Raw genomic sequence first — 6,644 nt, forward strand, 5'->3', positions numbered from 1 at the left:
TTTTTATTAAATTTATTGGGGTCACATTGTTTAATAAAATTATGTAGGTTTCAAAAGTGCGTGGCACTGTGTGTCCATCACACAAACTCAGAATTTTTTCTATCACCACATGTTTGATCCCCTTTATCCTTCACGACTTCTGCCCCCCTCTTCCCTCTGGTAACCCCCCTCTCTGTGGTCTGAGTTTGTTTTTCATGTTTGGTCATTAGTTGCTTGCATTTTACATTCTCACATATGAGTGAAATCATACTATTCTTAACTTTTCTGCCTTATTTTGCTTAACATGATATTCTCCAGGTCCATCCATGTCATCATAAATGGCGGTATTTCAACTTTTCTTATGGCTGAGTAGTATTCCATTGTATATATGTATCAAGTCTTTATCCAAACATCTACTGAGGGACACTTTGGTTGTCTCTATGAATGGGCCACCATGAATGATGTTGCGGTGAACATGGGGTACATATGTCTTTGCAAATAAATATTTTCAAATTTTTTAGGTAGATACCCAGAAGAGGGGTTACTGGGTCATATGATAACTCTATTCTTAATTTTTTGAGGAACCTATAGTTTTTCATAGTGGCAATACTAGTTTACATTCCCACCAGCAGTGAACAAGGGTTCCTTTTTCTCCACATAGTTTTGATATTTGTTATATTTATTTTTCTCTTATTCTCATAACAAATGGTTTTGTTTTGTTTTGTTTTTTTAATGCTGTACGTATCAGATACACTCAGAGAATAGTCAATAACCTTTTCAGGTATAAAACTAATTATTAGATTATTGACCTTGTACTAATTTTCAGAAATAGAAAGTCATAATAAAATAATAAGCAAAAATAGAGAATAAAATTTTCCCCACCGTATCTAAAGATTCGAGTTCAATATTATGTAACAAAAGATAATATTTATAGTAAAAATGGTAAGAAAAAAAGGTAAAAAGTAATAGAAAAATATTAATAGTAAAAAATAAAAAATATGCCCGACCACTGTGACTCAGTGGTTGAGCATCGACCCATGCACCAAGAGGTCACTGGTTCTATTCCTGGTCAGGACACATGCCTGGGTTGTGGGCCCGATCCCCAGTGGGGGGCATGCAGGAGGCGACCAATGGATGTTCTCATTCATCGATGTTTCTATCTCTCTGTCCCTCTTCTTTCCTCTCTCTCTAAAAATCAATAAGGAAAAAAAAAATTAAAATAAGAAAATAGGAATGTCCCTCTATTCTTAGATGCAGCATGTTGTTCCACTGACGTGGTTTCCAGTCACAGCAACTTCTTGGGAACCGGCCTTTGTACACAGAGCACTAGAGGCTGTGATAACAGTGATTATGGTGATGCCTCTCGTATACCACAGTCAAGTGTATGTGCTGAGGAACCAATTTTAAGAGTAGCAAATGGTAATTATCATACACAAAGCCCTGCTCTCTGTTACATGGCAACATTTAAAAATAATCTGTATCCCAAGTAAACAATTCTGATATGTAAACAAATAATACTTTTTATATAAGAGTGATAGAATACTATGTTCACAAGGGATATTAAAAACTTAACATCCTGCAAAAGGATAAAAACAATGAATACTAGAGAGGAGAAAGGTCAGTAGGACTTTGACAAACTAGATAGCAAGTAAATTGGAGCCATTAAATCAGAACCCACCCTAGCAACATGACCCTAGCACCTCTCATTGATTCTTTTAACACAGTTATGAATTAAAAAAACAAAAAAAACAAAACAAAACAAAAAAAAACCCCACCTGATCATCATATATATATATATATATATATATATATATATATATATATATTTCCAATTATAGGTTAGGTCAAAGAAGAAAAATAATAATGGTTGTGAAGACAGCTAACGTGAATGGGTGCTGACCTTGTGCTGGACTTTTTTAAGCCACACACACACACACGCGCGCGCGCGTTCCTTCTCACAATCAACCCGACAGGTGGAGAGGATGATTATCTCAGTTTTACAGATGAAAGAGGTCATGCAAAGAATTGAATTTGCTAGAAGCAATAGTCAGCTCGATCTCCTTGAACTGCAGCAGTTAAATCTATTATAATGAGAGCTGATCCTCAAAACGATAAGCTCAGACCCTGAAAAAGTCCTAAATTTTCAAGGAGTTTACTGTTAAAGGAAATTAATCATTGGAGGCTTAGGAGGATTACAGTTTATAGCTGTTAAGAGCATAAAGGGATCTTATTTGTATGGGATGGGGTGGAAAGAAAACGAGCTGAACTCGCGTTATTTTTGTTAACAATGACATTTGATTGACCCAAATATTCTTTTCAAAATCTCTGATTAAATGGAGATGAATTGAATAAACAATTCTGTCAATTCAGTCGTATATTAGTGACAGGTAGGGTGTCTTGATAATTTAAATTACCTCAAAAAATATAAAAACCTTTTAAATCTCTTTACCAATATTGTGTTTAGTTTACTAAAATTCAGTTTGTCACAAAAAGTAACTACAAGAAAATATAAATAGTTAATAGGTAACTGGGATCAAGATGATTCTTCTAACCATTAAACACAAACAGAAAACATAAATAATTGGTTTTAACATTTTGCTGGTAATAGAAATCTTCAGATGACACCCTCCCCCCCCCCCCATATATATAGAAAAAAATTAGCAATCCTCAGAGAAGGGTCAGATGATACAAATAAACAACTATTTATAGGCTATTTACCAGAATACTTGACTAGAGAAAAATTGTATGGTATGTTAAGTAAAACAAATAGATACAAATCTATTCATGGTAGGATGCAAATCATTTTTTTATTGAATATAATGCCAATATAGTCTAAGTATTTATGGTTCTCTGAGGTACAAATTTCACATTTCTAGGTTTCACATGTGATTTCTGTCAGGAATTCCCTCCTTACTTTCACGTGAGAGACAGACAGAATTTAGTAGTCAGGGACAAAAATCTTGATATCTGAATTCTCGTGTTCAAATCCCAACTCCACCCTCTTACTAAATACGTTTCTAAAACACTGTTCCTTATCTTTAAAGTGGAAATAATAACACCTACTTTGAGAGCTTCTATGGATGAAACACAGTTTTAACATATGTAAAGCACTTAGCATCATGCCCAGCATCTAATTTGGTATTTATATTGCTAGCTACTGTTATTTTACATTTTGGCCCATTTCAATTTATGCTTTTTATAAGGCCCAATTTGCCTTTGTTTTCTGAGGAATTTTTTCTATCATGGTTCTAGTCCTACCGTAAGAACTAATAACTCCTTTGTCATTCTCATTGTCTCCCTTGTGAGCAGAGTATTCTACCACTCTTGTAGGATTAGTATTCTTTGTTTACATATCCGAATTGCTTACTTGGGATAAAAAGTATTTTGAAGTTAGGACTCAGAGCTTTGTTTATTTCCCTAGACTCATTCTGTGCCTAGATCCCAGAACTAGGCAGGTAGGGTGTGTAATATGTATGTTAAATAAATGAATGGAGGTAAGTCCAATGGGCTTGGCTGGGAAATAGCCTAGGGGGATGAGAGAAAATGCCTCTTTATTCTTTGGAAATATGTGGCCAACAAGGGCTTCACATGAGAAATTCACTTCTTTCTTCTGTGAATGTTCCTTTTCCTTATGTATAAAATGAATTTTCTAGGGAGAACAGCCCTTTATATTGGTATATTTAGTTTAGAGTCAATAAGCTGTTGTATATATGCATGTACGTATTTTCCGAAGGTATTTTCTCTGTTGACTTTGGTGAGTCTTGGAAGAAATATTAAAAAATGCATCTCTGGAGAGCATCATGAGTGTAGCTTTAGGCATTTTGGAGAACACTGAATTGGATTTTCTAGTACCTCAACATTTACCCTTAGTGAGCAATTTTTTAAAATCAGCTGTATTAAATTGTGTTTACCTCGGTTCTGAACACTGCCCAGCCCAGTGGGGCCACATCAACAAGAGCAAGAGGAGATGGGGTTCCCTTGCGGCGTCCAGGGTAGTCCTGCATTGAGAATAGATGGCCTGCAGCAGCGTACCGCATTTCATGTAAAGACTGGACAGGTGGATTTGTTTTTCAGCTTCCACAACTCTCAGCCTCCACTTAGCTTAGTGAATTGTCCTCCTGGAGAGTCGATATATTTCCTGTTTCATGAGTATATAGGTGCTTGATGCTCTGTGTAGTGTCAAAATAACCTAGCAAAATATGTTTTATAACGAGCTGGAAGTGTACCTCAGTTTCCACGTCAAACTGAGCATTAAATAGATGTACAGAATATAAACTTGCTGTATTTAAACTCTTTAATTGCTAAGTGCAGTGTTTTGGTAACTGGACAGATAAGAAGAGAATATTTGTTGCTCACAACCACAAAGGTGGAGGTGCTGAGAAATGGAGTTGGATTTGCACAGCATTTCTGCTTCATATCCTTAGTTGTGTAAAATGATGAAATATGATTATGCATCTGATTCTTCCATTTACTAATTGATTAATAGCAAGTAAGTTAGATATTCTGAGCTCCCTTGTACACCCATAAAAGGGGTAAAATCATCCAACTGCTGGTTCTTCAATGAAGATTGGAGATAATTCTGTGAGGCTCCCTGACACCAGGCAAAAGCTCACGATAACATACTACAAATACGAGTCAAAATGATTGGAACAAGATGCTTTCTTCTCTGAGATTTTCTTCCCCTCAAGTTATGGTGATTAGATCCCATTATATTGCATTCTATCTCTCAGATCTAGCATTGTGTCGTAAAGATACTTTGTCTCAGAGATACTTTCAAAATAAAAAGTCAGGTTCCACCCATGGATAGTTGGATGAAATGGGGAAGAATAATTTCAGCTGCTTTGATTATACCTAAGGAGAACTGTAAAAATTATGCATGCTCACTCAAGAGAAACAATTTAAAAAGAAAATTATAGTTTTTAGTTTTCTTACACTTAATAGAAATATGGATCTATGTAACCACATGTATATATTATTTAAAATATATATATTTGCCTAAACACCAGAATAAGAAAAACAATCTAGCTCAGCTGCTCTGACTGCTTCTTTCGCTGCTACTGGTACTGCTTGTGTGCCTACTGGGTGCGGACCTGGCACCCCGCTTGTGAATAGTGGCAGCTAAGAAAACTGACACTCCACAGCGGACAAAAACCCAAGGAAGGAGTCAAGACTGAGAAAAATGATCGTATTAACTTGAAGGTGGCCAGGCAGGATGGTTCTGGGGTGCATTTTAAGATTAAGAAGCACACACCACTTAGTGAAGGAATGAAAGCTTGCTGTGAATGACAGGGTTTGTCCCTGAAGCAGATTAAATTCTGATCTGAGGGGCAGCCAGTCAATGAAAACAGACACGGCTGCACTGTTGGACCTGGAGGATGAGGACTCACTGATGTGTTCCAGCAGCAGACAGCAGGTGCCTACTCAAAAGGGAACCAACCCTCTACTTCGCTCCAGAACTCTTCACCCAGACCAAGAAGACAGTCTCACTTAGAAAACGACACTGTGGTTCCACCACACTGACTACAACAGTATAATTTTCTCCATTCTTTCATTTTCCCCTCCCCATTCTCTTATTGTACATAAAGTAACTGATGTGTGAATATAGTCATTTGCATTTTTAAAAACAGAATAGCCAATGGTATGTTTTGTCTGATATCAGTGGAGATGGGATGAGGAAGAATACTGGTTCTGTGAAAATACCCCCCTTCTCCATTGGTGGCTGCTCAGTCAGCTCTAAGCTTTATATTCCAGCAAGTTATTTTGTTCTTGCATACCTCTTTCAATTGGAGAATTTTAATGTTTTCATTTATTATTGTAAATCACAGACAATTTTATAACTTTTATGTAAGTAGCTGTTACAGGTAGTGCCATCTGTCTTTAAGTTGGAATGAATTACTCTAAAAGAAATGAATAGTAGATAATGTGCCCTTTTGGTCAAACATCTTATTGTTTAAATAAACTTCCAGTTTTTAAAGAAAGAAAGAAAGTAACTCCGACTAAATCTCAAGTTATTAGTATGTTTTAAAATAAAACTGAATTTATCTGTGGGAAAGTTGTCATTCCTTCAGGTATGTTTCAAACTCTCTGATATTAGACATCGATGGTGTTCAATGAATAAAAGTAAGACAGTGAAAACTGAGCATAGTACTCTCCAGGTCCTTCCATGCCATCTCAAAGGATAAGAGATCTTTCTTTCTTACAGCTGCATAGTACTCCATTGTGTATATGTACCACTGCTTTTTTATCCATTCATATACTGATGGACACTTGAGCTATTTCCAGATCTTAGCTATTGTAAATAGTGCTGCTATGAACATAGGGGTACAGACTGACAAGCCTCAGAGGAAAGGGGAGTTAGTGGGGGAAGACATAAACCACAGAACTTACATGCATGTATGCATGACCAATGAACATAGACAACAAAGCTGGGGATGGTGCGGGGTGGGGGGAAGGAGAGGAGGGTGTCATTGGGGGGAAAATGAGAAACATCTGTAACAAAAACAAAATAATAAATAAAAAAATGGAAAAAAAAGACAGCAAAAACTAAGACAATCACAACTCAATACTGTATTTAAGGACATAGTCCCTTACTTAGGGAATTAATGATTAAATTTGAACAAAAAGACAAGCTTTCAAGTTGAGACATTAATGCACTGTGAAGTCAG

At 36.3% G+C, this 6,644-nt stretch overlaps 1 pseudogene; it reads left to right on the top strand.

Moving 5' to 3' along the window:
• Window positions 1–3,946: 3,946 nt before the first annotated feature.
• Window positions 3,947–5,499, top strand: LOC118628640 (annotated as a pseudogene).
• The last annotated feature ends 1,145 nt before the right edge of the window (window positions 5,500–6,644 follow it).

Source organism: Molossus molossus, unplaced genomic scaffold (assembly GCF_014108415.1).
Source record: "Molossus molossus isolate mMolMol1 unplaced genomic scaffold, mMolMol1.p scaffold_m16_p_13, whole genome shotgun sequence".
Classification (NCBI taxonomy): domain Eukaryota; kingdom Metazoa; phylum Chordata; class Mammalia; order Chiroptera; family Molossidae; genus Molossus; species Molossus molossus.